We start from the raw sequence: 15,098 nt of genomic DNA on the forward strand, positions 1-15,098 counted from the left end.
AAAAATAAACTCAAAATGGATTAAAGACCTAAATGTAAGGCCAAACACTATCAAACTCTTAGAGGAAAACATAGGCAGAACACTCTATGACAAAAATCACAGCAAGATCCTCTTTGACTCACCTCCTAGAGAAATGGAAATAAATACAAAATAAACAAATGAGACCTAATGAAACTTCAAAGCTTTTGCACAGCAAAAGAAACCATAAACAAGACAAAAAGGCAACCCTCAGAATGGGAGAAAATGTTTCAAATGAAGCAATTGACAAAGGATGAATCTCCAAAATATACAAGCTGCTCATGCAGCTCAATATCAAAAAACAAACAACCTAAACCAGAAATGGGCAGAAGACCTAAACAGACATTTCTCCCAAGAAGATATACAGATTGCCAACAAACACATGAAAGGATGCTCAACATCACTAATCATTAGAGAAATGTAAATCAAAACTGCAATGATGTATCACCTCACACCACTCAGGATGGCCATCATCAAAAAATCTACAAAAAATAAATGCTGGAAAGGGTGTGGAGAAATGGAACCCTCTTGCACTGCTGTTGGGAATGCAAATTGATACAGAAACTATGGAGAACAGTATGGCCGTTCCTTAAAAAACTAGAAATAGAACTACCCTATGACCCAGCAATCCCACTACTGAGCATATACCCTGAGAACACCATAATTCAAAAAGAGTCATGTACCACAATGTTCATTGTAGCTCTATTTACAATAGCCAGGACATGGAAGCAACCTAAGTGTCCATTGACAGATGAATGGATAAAGAAGATGTGGTACATATATACAATGGAATATTACTCAGGCATAAAAAGAAATAAAATTGAGTTATTTGTAGTGAAGTGGATGGATCTAGAGTCTGTCATACAGAGTGAAGTAAGTCAAAAAGAGAAAAACAAATACTGTATGCTAACACATATATATGGAATCTGAAAAAAGAAAAAAAAAGTTCTGAAGAACCTAGGGGGAGAGGAATAAAGACGCAGAAGTAGAGAATGGACTTGAGGACACAGGGTGGGGGGAAGGGTAAGGTGGGACAAAGTGAGAGAGTGGCATTGACATATATACACTACCAAATGTAAAATAGATAGCTAGTGGGAAGCAGCCACATAGCACAGGAAGATCAGTTTGGTGCTTTGTGACCACCTAGAGTGGTGCAATAGGGAAGATGGGAGGGACACACAAGAGGGAGGGGATATAGGGATATATGTATACATATAGCTGATTCACTTTGTTATACAGCAGAAAGTAACACAACAATATAAAGCAATTATACTCCAATAAAGATGTGAAAAAAATAATAGAAATTAATGAAAAAAATTAATGACTGTTGATTTTTATTAAAAAGCCTTCATAAAAAGGCTTATTAACTTTTTCAAAGTCTATCACTCCCTACCTCCAATAGATAATCCATAATGTTTTATTCAATGTATCTCAGGATTACCTTATATATTTTTAGTTCTGCAGTTTTGTTCATCCTACTTTTATTTCTAGAAGGCTATGTGACTATGCTCTTTTGAAAAAGCACGTTCATCCTTCAAAGTTCTTTTCAGATGTCTCCTCTGTAATGAGAATTTTTCTTCCTGGGCTGTGCCTCAACTGGATATTGGTGCTCCTTTCTTTGGCTTTTCTCTTTGTGTCCCTCTTATAGTTTGAGTCTATATGTTCATAAGAGTTCTTAACAAAGTGGTGCAGTTATGCTGTACAACCATCCTTAAGGAATGGCCCCTATAGTGAAAACTGTTGATGTTCCCCTCACATTTCCTTGGATCGTTTTTACTGTTTCTTGTCCTCCCTTCTTTCCTCCCCTACTCCCACCTGGTACAGTTTCTCTTCCAACAGCCAGAGCCTGCATATCTTTATGAGAAGAAAACCCTTGAGCTACTGGCCCTAAGGTATAAGCTGTAAGACCTATAAAGTCCTGGGTGTTTTAGTTCCTGGGGAAAGCCTTTAGCCAATGACCAAACTGCTGCTAGAATGTAAGAGCCAAGCTCCCCTGCTCCGAATGACTCAGCAGTGACTTACCTTGCAGCTTCCCCCTGGGATCAGGCTGATGCTGCCTGAGATGGCAGGACTTTGCCTGAGATGGCATCTTGCTTGGCTTCCACTTGTCTTCTCTTCTCCTTCCTCTGCTCTCTTACTAGTTTTTCCTGGGAGCCCTTCCTTCATATCATATCAGACTGCATTCCAAATACCTCCAGTAGTTGTCCAGTTTAACTAGACATAACTTAGAGGGATAAGTCAAATTGCTTAAGTCCTCAAACATCAAGTGCAGAATGCTGCCAGTATTCTGAATACGTTCTAATGTATGGTTGCTTCTGGTCTAGCTTTTAAACCCCATGGGTGTTTAAGAGGAGGAGTTGAAGGAGAGAAGGTTAGCATTTATCATTATGTTTGTGAGGGAAGACACGTTTACTGTATAAACATATTGTTATAATGACTCTGATGGAATTGGCTGTAGTTTGTGCCCCTGGCTTGAAGAGCTTGAACTCCCTTGGGCTATTAGAGTCTGGGATTTGATTAGTGTTGGCTGCAGTCTAGTCCCTTATCAGCTATTTCTGCAACACATCAGTTCTCTGTCATTCAGCAATGTCTTTGCTGGGAAATAATTCTGACAATCTGGTCTATTTAAATTTATCAAATAATTGTATGCAGGCTAGTCTCAGTGGATTTTCCACTAAAACGCTCCATATTTTCTTCCTGACAAGCTTCATCTCACTGTTAAGTTGTGATAAGCAGCCAGTGTCTGGCTGAGGCCTTGGATTGCTGTATTTTCAGTTCTGAAGGCTCTATTGAAATAGCCAAAATAAGGGATAGGATTTATAGACCTTTAGACTCAGTCATTCTCAGATATCATATAGATATTGCTAAATTGGCCTCTATCATTTTTAATAACCTTGAAATCAAGTATTTACTACATCTGCTACATTTTTCTTTGAAATTCTTATCATCTTTTTGAAAATGTTTGGCTATAAGACATTTATACAACATAGGAGAGCCACAATTCCAGGCATATCATCTTATCAGTTCTCTGTGTTACATTATATATTCACAGCACTGCAGTTTTTTGCCCCACAATTGTCATTTTATAGCATGCTTTGCAGATGGAGAGTTATTGTATCTACTTTTTGTTTGTTTTTGTTATTTTTTAATTTCCAAACGATTTGAGCTCCTTTTCACTGTAGGAAATTATCTTCACTTCCAATAGGGATTCTACTTATGTTTAGAAACTGGCATTTTGAACTAGAAAAGTCAAGTGCATGAATCAAAATCTTTACTCTTATAAAAATACAAAATATACTGAAACAGAATATACCAAGTTGTGAACTTTCTGATTTATTGTAATTTATAAAAAATATGTTTTTATGTACAAAAATATACATCTGCCAGTTAAGAATCCTTTTTTTTGATAAATATTTTGATATATATTAGGGATAAATTTTGTATTCCTAATAAGGCATAACTGTTGAGCAAATATAATAATGAGTTCTCAGGGCTTTGTTTAGTCTTGGGAAGATGTAGTCTAGAGAGAGATAAACTCTTGCTTCTGATACAGTGGCCTTGAGAGAAAGAAGAGTGATCAGTGAAAATCTGGTTTTGCTATAGAAGATTAGAGTGAGGGAAACACTTTAAACATTGAGCTCTGCTTATAGAGCTATATAGATATATAGTTATGAGTAGACATTTCCACTAGGATGGCACACTGAAATCTGATCACATTACTGTAGCTCTACCAATAGGAGGATGATGAGAAGGATGAAGATTCATACAGTCCACTCATAAGCTACAAATGCCTCCAGGGAAGAAGGCCCAGACTCCTAAGATCCTTCTTCTGCATGCCAAGTGTGCCATTGCTACATTTCTGTACCTTATTTTTGAAGCTTCTTACTCTGAGATCTTGCAACTTGTATTATTTCTGTCCGTATAAAACCTGAATGAAACTTGGCCCCCTTTACTATATTCCCTGAGAGATACAATCGTGCTCAGCAGTGTGGATATAGTGCCCTATTCTTAACTCTCAGTGTATAGAGCAGAATCATAGAGTACCCTGTGCAGCCTTTGTCACATCCACATCAATGTTATTGACCTTGATATTCCCCTGCCTTCTGAAGCCTACCCACTCCCTTCTAGTAATCCACCTGCCACATGGAGCAGCCTGGATAGTGGCTCCTTGTTCTCTACTCTACTTTCTGTTCTCATGAGACCCATCCTGCTACCCTACTCCTCCTTCTACAGTGCCTCAGGAATTCTGCCTGTCTAAAACCCTCTGAAATCCTGGTAAATATAATTTTTCTCTTACTCAATAATAATTCACAACCTAATAGTATGATACATGCTGGAAAAAAGTTATGAACAGAGTGGTATGGTAACACAATGGAAGCAACAGCTCTTCAAGGATGGGAAAGATCAGGTGAGGTCTTCTAAGAGGAGATTACTTTTGAACTGGTACTAAAATAATTAGTAGCATATAGGAGGTCCAATTGGTGAATAGAGGGTAAGAGAGAGCATTTTATAAATCAGAAAAAATCTTTCTAGATGTAAAGTATTCTTAAAAATGAGACATTGTGACTCATTATCTTAGGTAGATTGCCACGAGAAACAGATTCTGAGCTGGAGATTTGCTGCAGAAGGTTGATTGGGAAGACATCTTGGGAACAACAGCACTAAATGGGGAAGCAGGACTGGGCAGAGGGGAAAGTTTAACCATGATGCTATTGGAACAGAAGCTTTGGGAGATCTTCTGAAGCTCCAGAGCTGGACAGTCCCACAGAGTTGTCTCCTGTCAAGGTGAAAGCCTGAGCCTTACTATCCCAACATTGCCCAGTTATTATATGTGGGCTGCCTCTGAGAAGAATGCATAAATAGGAGCAGGTAGCTCTCTTCTGGAGGACGATGACCAGAGGCAGCTGGGGGAATTAGTGCCAGACTCCTGAAAGGAATCTGGGAGACACACCATACCAGGTAATGCACTCGTAAAATTCATGGATTCCGTAGTTATCGACTTTGAGAGTAGATACCAGCTGTTCTCTTTTTACACTGACTGGACAAGATGTAGCATATAATGTAACTGTATACATTAGTAGAACTGATGGTCAATTTTACTGAGTACTAGAAAATTAATCATTTTTTATTCTGTTAACTTTCCTGAGACATATAGGCATAAATAATGTCTAAACCTTTTCTTGAAGTGTTTACCATGTTTGCCCTGGCTGAAAATTATATCATAGCATGTTTACCCTGGGTGACAATTTTGAAAGTTTATGACAGTTGGCTTGAGGATTTTAGACCCCCTGATTAGGCAGAGTTAGGATTAATCCTGTAGGGGTAGAAAAAATGATCTAGATGACTTATTTGGGACTAAGTAAGCCTAATTTTATTCTGATGTCTAGTTAAATCTTATGATAATTGATTCAGTCCCTCATGAGAAATTCTAAATGCTAAATGTTGCTTTTCAAATATGCATATTATATATGTTTAACATGGTAAGGTCACAGGTCTAGAATTGTAGATAGGCCTATAATGGATTTATTAATGATGTGACACTATCAAAAGTTTAATATTTCTAAATACCTTGTATCACCACTTATTTTTTTATATGACTAAGCAGTAGATTGTTTTACATTAAAGATTTTCTATTACAGTGATTGCAGTAATTAAAATCATTGAAGCCTGACTCAGTATAAACTGTAAAGATGTATATTTATATTCATATATACATAGTCTTGTCATCTTTGTCACAGGAAGAATGCATGCACTTTATTTTCAAAGACTGGGACAGTTTATTAGAAATGATTTCATTTTTAAATGTGTATTTTTGATAGGCAGAAAAAGTAAAAGAGAGTTAACTGGTTGAATTGCAGTAGAAAAGTACATTGATGATTCAAGAAAATTTGTATTATATGTATCTACATAAAGGAAGTTAGCAGGTGGCCTAAGGAGAATATGAAGTGATCATGTCATTAAATAGGAAATAAAGCATTTGGCAAAATGCAGCACCCATTCATGCTAAAAACTGAGCAAACTAAGAGGGAAATGGAAGTTTCTCAATCTTATAAAGGACAACTAAGGAAATCCTACATCAAATATAGTACTCAATAGTTATATGTTAAATGCTTCATCCAAGATGAGAAATCAGAAAAGGATGACCATTCTCTTATCTTTTACTTAACATAGTACTGGAAGTCCTAGTCAGGGCAATAATGCAAGAAAATAAAATAATGGCATATATCCTGGAATGGTAACTACTCAAATTAGCAATTGAATTTAGTAAGGTAGAGCATATGGTCAATATATAAAAATCAAGTAAATATTAATATTCTAGCAATAGATAATTAGAAAATGAAAATTAAAAAAAATCCCTCACAACATATCAAGAAACAAAACAACTTAAGCTATGAAAAATCTCTTTATACTAAAAACTGTGAAATGTTTCAGAGTAATTAAAGAAAACCTAAGTAAATAGGGTAACAATAACAGGTTTATGAACTTATTGAGAAGACTGGATACTGTTAAGATGTCCTTTCTTTTTGTATTAGTTTTCTGAAGCTGACATTGAAAAGTACCACAAACTGAGTAGTTAAATAATAGAAATTTACTGCTCACATTCTATAGTCTAGAAGGCTGAAATTAAGATCTTTCTGTTGGCTGTGAGGGGACAACTATTCCATGTCTCTCTCTTATATTATGTTGGCTTGCTGGTAATCTTTTGTGTTCCTTGGCTTGTACAGGCATCACCCTAACTTCTAGTTTCATGTCACATGGCATTCTGCTGGTGTGTATATCTGTATCTAAATTTCCCCTTTTAATAAGGACACCAGTCATATTGGATTAGAAGGCTACTCTACTCCAGTATGGCTCCTTTTTAACTAATTACATCTGCAATGACCCTATTTTCAAATAAGACTACATTCTTAAGTATTAGGGGTTATGAGGTCAACACATGAATTTTGGGGGGACACAATTCAATACATAATACCCTAAAAATTTATTTATAGTTTTAATATGATTTCAATAGAAATCCCTAGCAGGGTTTTTTTGCTTGTTCATTTGTTTTGGTAAAATTAACAAGCTGATTCTAAACTTATGTGGCTATTTCAAGGACCTAGAATATCCAAAACTTCTTGAACAGAAGACGAATATTAGAAGGCACATTCAACCTGCCTTTGAGACAATATAAATCTATAATACTCAAGATATGTGGTATTGGTTTAATTTTAGAAGAATAGATCAATAGGACAAAATAGAGGGTCTAGAAATAGCCCAAGCATTTAAGGTCAATTGATTTTTTTAAATAAAGTTGCCAAGGTAATTCAATAGGGAAAGGATTGTCTTTTCAATGCGATAGTGCTGAAACAACCAGAAAAATATTTGAAAAAAAATACAAACATTCGGGCTTCCCTGGTGGCACAGTGGTTGGGAGTCCGCTTGCCGATGCAGGGGACATGGGTTCGTGCCCCGGTCTGGGAGGATCCCACATGCCGTGGAGCAGCTGGGCCCGTGAGCCATGGCCGCTGGGCCTGCACGTTCAGAGCCTGTGCTCTGCAACGGGAGAGGCCACAACAGCGAGAGGCCCACGTACCACAAAAAAAAAAAAAAAAAATACAAACATTCTCAACTCCTCCCTCATGCCATACATGAAAATTAATTTTTGGATCATACACCTAAAACAAAAAGTTAAAAATTTTTCTAGAAGAAAACAAAAGACAACATCTCTACACCACTAAGTAGAAAATATTTTTTAGGACACACAAAACACTAAGCATAAAAGCAAAACAAAACAAAAAATTACATGTGTGAGTACACATGCACACATACACACTACAAAAAATGGTAATATGAACATCATCAAAATTACAGGTGCTTTTCAAGAGACTCTGATAACACCAAGGTGTTAGGTGACACTAGCATGGGAAACCCTACAACAAGCAGTTCAACCTTGGAAATCTTTTTGTCCCTAGGCACCTGAGACTACTTTCTCCTACCAAGAGACACTGTCCTGGACTGGGGGAACACTTCTACTCCCTCTGATACCATCAGCAGCTAGGTTTGGGCACCCCACTGGCATCAGATAAATCAAATACACCGAAGTCTCTGAAAATTAAATTTATGGAGCCACAGAACAACAAGGTAGAATAACAACAGTGCACATAACCTAAACAGAGCGACTGCTTGCTAAAATAAAAAATTTAAATAGGACTCAGGCTCTCCTAACACAGACAACATGTTCATCATACAAACCAACATCACCCATCTTACCAAGAATCAGAAAATAACACTTGAATGAGAATAGAAAATCAACTGATTCCAACATTGAGATGCTGGAGTTATCTGACAAAGACTTCAAGGCAGCCACCCTAAAATTGTTTCAAAATCAATGAAAAATTCATTTAAGAAAAATGAAAATATAAAACTTCTCAACAGTGAATAGATGTAATAGTAAAGAATCAAATGAAGCAGATATAACTGAAAAATATTATAATGGAAATTAAAAATTAAAAACAAATCACTAGATGGACTCAATAATAGAGTGAAAGTGACAGAGAACAGATTCAGTGAATTTGAGAATGTATCAATAGAATTTACCTAATCTAAACAGTAGAGAAAAAACAGAAATGAACAGAGTTTCAGGGACATGTGAGACAATAACAAAAGATTCATGTTCATCTCCTCAGAGATAATTATTAAATATACAATAAGACCAAAGAATTCTCTATCTACCCCTATCTTCACCATAAAATAAGAATTTTCTGAGGTGAAGTAAGTTCTATTTGAAAGTAGATATGTTTTCAACTTTCATATTCATTGAAATTCATAATTCATTAATTCAAGAAATACTTAGTGAATATTTGCTCTGGGAAAGAGAGTTACTGTTAAGCACTTAGCAGCATGGAGGGTGTAGGGACCATCTGGAGATCCAGACCATATTAAATACACATCAAGAAAGAGTTGTAAACCTTTTAAATTATAAATTATAATTAGGCCATTATTGTCTTGGTGTTCTCATTTTACACAGTGGAAAAATTATCATTGCCAGAGTCAAGCGAAGACAGGGTGAGGAACCAAAATGTCAAATATTTATTCTGTCTTTATGGCCCGTTATTACTGACTCTGTGAAGTGTGTTCTCCTTTAGTAGTTGTAAGCAAATGAATTGTGACACATTTGTGATTATCATAGCTAGTTGGCTTATTTAGATTTCTTCATTTCTAGGTACAAGCACAAAGCTTGGTCTATAAGTGCATTTTCCATTTCACTGTTAGTAAAAAACAATATTGAAAGCAGCCAGATAACTTGCTATTTTCTGTTTTGACAAGACTGAATTCATTGCTTACATATTTTAATAGAAGCATTTTTGTTATTTGTCATTTTGTACAACAACCTGCTTGAGAGTAACAGTGTCTTCCTATGTAAAATGTAGATAAATAAAAGATACTCTGAAGTATAACTTTCTTTGGAGTGGGGCTAACCTAGGTCTGAATCAGAAACCAGAACACTTCCCCTACTTCACTATAAGGTCATTATAGATTTGATTAGATTCCTTCTACATGATCCGTTTAGGCTTGTCATTTTGTTTTCTCCTCACACCTCTCTTCTGAAATGCACACACACACACACATGCACACACACACTATTAAATAGAATTAAAACTATCTTTGACCCTGACTGGGAAAGAGTATTCACAATCAGTTTCATTGAGGTATTGATGAATAGGCTTTGAGAAAACACAGTCTCTATTTTAAATTATTCTGACTTGATTATTTAGTAACTTTTTAGGTGACCCTCTTCAAGTTCCATTAGTAAATGAGATCTTTGCTCAGCAAGATTTAATTCCCAAATTCTAGAAAAAGCACACTTATTTTCATATTTGAAAAAAAAACTCACTCTTTTCAAAATGTTTCTGGAGGGCACTAATGGAAAATAAACTAGTTTAAATGCATAGTTAATCCAATTTGTAAATCTGGACCTACCTATTCTATTAAGTCACTAAATGGGATGCATTCCCCTTCACATTCAATTTGCCAATCACCCTTGTCTCAATATTTCAATGAAGATAAATTATAACTCTTGGTAATTAGTTAATTGGTAATTTGCTCATCCATCTCCATATTGTGTTTTTTATTCTCATCTTGTTTATTACATTATTCTTTCCTCTTTTTCATTTCTGAAGATAGGGAATAAATTAGAATAAATATCAGCCCTGAAATTCCCAAGTAACATAAACCAAGCAGCTTTTAGTGTTTAGGAAATTAGATTTAATTTAGAAGTGGGTAAGGAAAGACAGGAGGACATGAAATAAGATCCATCCAAAGTAAAATGTAAAACTGCAATTCTGAAATAGTGCAAAAGTAAGAGTGAAAGTTATAGGAGCAGAATACATTTTGGCGTTAGAAGAATTATGTTCCTCTGACCCTTCCTTCCACTGTGGAGTGACCATGGGCAAGTAAGTTTGTGTCTCTAAATTTCCGCTACATTGTACCAGTTAAGGTTCCTAAATTCAAGAAGAGAAATCAGTGATTAGTTAAAGAAGAAAAAACATTCATAAAAGGATATCACACAGTCAATCAAAACTCAGGAGGACCAGAGAATCTGATCTGGTGACTTTCCTGCAAGAACAAATGCCCATATCACACTGCACTCTCTGCTGTTAAGAAAGCCCACACAGCTGCTTTCCTAGGGCACTGACAACACAGCTCACACCATGATGCTGTGCATCAGATGTCAAAATCTCCACTCTGCAAAGCATGACACATCCTTTACCTCTCAATCAGATATTAGTTCCTTCAGGATCCCTCCCTCCTCATGTAGCTTTTACAAATCAAGGTCTGAAGGAGTTACACTTCATTAGTAGAGCCTAGGTTACCTGCCCATGCGTTATGTTCAAGAAAGTTGAGAAAATAAATTTCTAGCTTTTCCCTTGGGCAGGTAGGACTTACTAATATAAATATCTTAATATGGGGTAGAGGAGTGTTCAAAAATTCTGGGTAACCACAAAATTCGATAAATGTACACTATCATCTCCTCAATGTCAATATACAGCTTTTTTCTATCCTTAAATTTTCCAACAGAAAAGTCATCTCATACAAGCTGATGCAACTTTCCTCTGGAAAAAAAAAAGAAGAAGAAGAAGAAGAAGAAGATACATACTCACCTCCTGAAAAGGTCGAAACCCTACATTCCAGTAGTCAAGGCACATTGTACCAAGTCCAAGATACCTAGGTGATGTGCATCCCTACACCACCTCCTCAAAGCCCCCTCTTTACACTCCGTAACCTAGCATAATATGTAAAGTAAATCTCCAAAAGTTTACCTTGTATAAAATAGTACAGCAAATGTTAGAAGAGTAAGAAAAGAAGAATCAGTTAAAATATGAATATATATATATATATATATATATATATAGAGAGAGAGAGAGAGAGAGAGAGAGAGAGAGAGAGAGAGAAGATAGTATGTTTGCTATAAGAATAAATATATGTTCAGATGTTAGAGTCATTTTTGCAAATGGTCCTGAGATTCTAGGATCATTCTTCACTGTCTGTTCTATGTTCTGTTTACTTTCAGTCAGAACTTCAGCTTGTCCAGAACTTATATGTGGCACCATATCCCAAACACTAATTCCATATCAAGTTGATGTCTCAGTGATCTTGCCTGTCAAAGCTTGCTGTAGTCCTCTCTTAATGTTTATATGGAAGCACTCACAGATCCCAAGGAACACCCTAAATTCCAAATATACCTCTCTCAGCAACCATTGGAAATCAATAACATTATTCCATGTGATAATCAGGATCAATCTACCCAGTCAACATCATAACTCATTTTTCTGTCCATTCTTCTGTGCTACAAGTAGTCCATTAATGGCATATTTTCAGCAATTTTGGCTTCCAATTTAAAGTAATCAATGGTTTTTCACTATGTAGAAATATCCCTTTCTTGGGTTCTGTGATAGGAACTCTGCTATGTGTCTACCACATTGCTTTCTCTTTCAAGACCCAGAGGAAAACGTTTCCCATCCATTTCTGCAGTTTGTTTGGGGCCATGTGACTGAAGTTTAGTTAATGTGATATGGTCAGAAATAACATTAGCTGTTTCCAGATGTGGTCCTTAAAAGAACCCCATTTGAACCTATCGCCCTTTCTCCCCTCCTGCAATGGAATTGGGGGTCACATGTCCTAGTTGTTGTAACTACCAGATGGGAAATACTGATGAGTCTGCATCAGACTGTGATAAGTTTATGTGGAATGAATGATTTTTGTCATGCCAAAGAGATTTGTTTGCTTATTTACTTATTTGCCATAGCATAACCTGCCTTATCCCTACTTTTACTGGTACTAAGTCTTCCAACCCAGCAGAATTCAAAAGAATAAGAATGAACCATGTAGCTTTCAAATGCTCCAAACAAGTGACATTCCAATTTCAACTCATTTGTTCCTAGACTCACAAATTTTGGCTATAAGGAAAAAAGTGGTACACTGTTCATTAGTTCCTGTTCTCCCAGTAAGATGGTGGACATGGGGTGGGGATTACTTCTGTTTTTTTCTGTACATTGGAATAAAAAAAAGTAATCTAGCTCAGTTCTGACAGCTCAATCTCTAAGTTTTTAATGCTAAGAAAAGTAATGTTGTAGCTAGAGGGAAAAAAAAAGTAACCTGAAATTAAAGTATCTGAAGGTAAAGGTTTAAAATAATATTTTTGGTTATAATAAGTGGATTAGAGAAAGTGATGGTTTGATGTAGAAAGAATAAGAGTAATCAAGTTTAATCTAACGTCATCAAATGCTCACTTATGACTGCCCATGGATGTTATTTAAATTCTCCAAAATTCAACCGTCTTATCTGTAAAATGGCTTTAATGCTAACAAATATTATAAATATTAAAGTGGTTCACTTATTTAAAAGTTATTGCACAATATGAGAGGTAAATGTTGACAGTCTTAAGAATATTATCACTTTTGCTGTGTTTCTTCATTAATTTATATATGTTGAATATATAATGAAATTTTTTTCTCTTCCTTGACCCTAGCTAATATGCCTTGTGAGTAATATGTTAGCATAACCATTTATAGCTAAGCATGAAACTAATGTTTCAGAAATTTCAGTATCCTGTTTCTTCACCTATAATGCCAAGGTAATAAATTGTTATGATAGCCAGAAACTAAGAATCTGATTGAACAAATTATTATTTTCAACATTTTTTTAGAGGCTGAAACTGAAATTAGTGGAGACACATGCAGTGAAGATGAGCCAGAAGTATTTTGTAATGAAAGATCAAAATGTTTCTATCAGTTGGTACAAAAGAATAATGAAGAAGGTGAGCAATTACACAGGAAATAGCCACTCTCCAGATACATATACCTTGAAATCAGTGTACATTTCCCTCTGTCCCAACTCTTCTCCTTAAGCCACATAAAATTCCTGTCAGCTTCAACTTCAAAATTATTTTAAATCTGACATTTCCTTTCATCTGAAACTGTTGCCATTTCAGACCATCATAATTTCTTGCTTGGATATACAATCAATGTTATTTCTCCTCCTTTTATACTGAGGCACATGTGAAGTACAATGAACTGGCATTTTTAAGGTGTATAATTTGACTGGAGTGGACATAGTATACAACCATTAAACCATCACCTCAATCAAGGTAATGAACATATCTATCACCTCTGAGAATTTTCTCATGCACCTTTATAACTCTCTCTCCCTTTTCTCCACCCCTAGGCAGATTTGCTTCATGACACTAAAACTTTGTTTGGATTTTCTGTATGTAAAATGTATACCTTATCTCATCTTTTTTTCTGACTTCTTTCGCTTGACATAATTATTTCAAGATTTTATCATTTGTTGCCTGTTAATATTGCATTTCATAGATATACTAGAAAATTTTGTTGATTCATTCACTTTTTGATGGATATTTGATCGCTTCTAGTATTTTGGTTATTATAATTAAAGTTACCATGAACATTTGTGTACAAGTGCTTATGTGGATATATGTTTTCTTTTCTCTTTGCTAAATGCCTACGAGTGTAATGGCAGTGTATGAGAGTTTCATTTACACCATCCTCGCCAACCTTTGATAAAGTCTTAATTTTAGCCATCATAACAGTATATGGAGTAAGGATGTTGAACACCTTTTCATGTACTTATTCATCATTCATAGGAGAATGAAATTGTCATTTTTCTTTTGCTATGCTTATTCAAACCTTCTGCCCATTTTTAAATGGGTTTGTCTGTTGAGTTGTAAAATTTCTTGACAGTCTTTTGTCTGTATGGCCAATATTTTCTGCCAGTTTTTTGTGCAGTAGACTCTTGACTGTCTTCCTGCTTTACTCTTATTATATTCTCAAAATATCAATAATTTCAGGTCTCACTCCCGCTTAAGACCCTCAAAAGTTTTCACTTTGCGCTTAGAATAAATTCCAACCTCCTCACCATTCTCTCTAAGGCTTTATGTTATCTGACTTCTGCCATGTTTCTGTTTTCATCTCCCCCTACTTTCTTCCTCACTCTCTGCCTCACCTACTGTCTTTTTTCTGTACCTGGTACACCACACTAGTTCCTGCCATTACTGTTCTCTCTGTCTGAAATTCTCAGTCCAGAGCTTTCCCTGTTTCCTTCTTATCACTCAGCATTGGCTTGAATGTGAATATTCCCTACTTGCTTTAAATTAATCCCACTCTACCCTTGGTCACTCTATTCTACTGATTCTCAACACATAAAAAATCTGCTATTATCTTATATACCTTTAAATTTTTGTTTTTTGCTTACTCTAACTAGAATGTAAATCTCATAAAAATTAGAACCATTTCTGCTATGTTCAGTACATATCTTTAACACCTGAAACAATATCTGGTATAGGAGGACCTCACTAAACATTTTCTAAGGGAATGAAAATTGGTACCCTGTTGTATTAACAGTCATCAGTGTGCTGGAGCTGACTCAGACTGGCCCAGGGAGTTGGTTGTGTGCCTTTCTCCCCAACTCCATTCAGTGACATGACATTGTTAGCTTGAAGGAGATCTTGGTGGAAATATTCACACCACATTAATCAGCAATGCCACAAATAATGGCTTTATTCCTTCTTTCTTAAGAGT

Source organism: Mesoplodon bidens, assembly GCF_964165515.1.
Source record: "Mesoplodon bidens genome assembly, chromosome: 5".
In the NCBI taxonomy this organism is placed as follows: Eukaryota; Metazoa; Chordata; class Mammalia; order Artiodactyla; family Ziphiidae; genus Mesoplodon; species Mesoplodon bidens.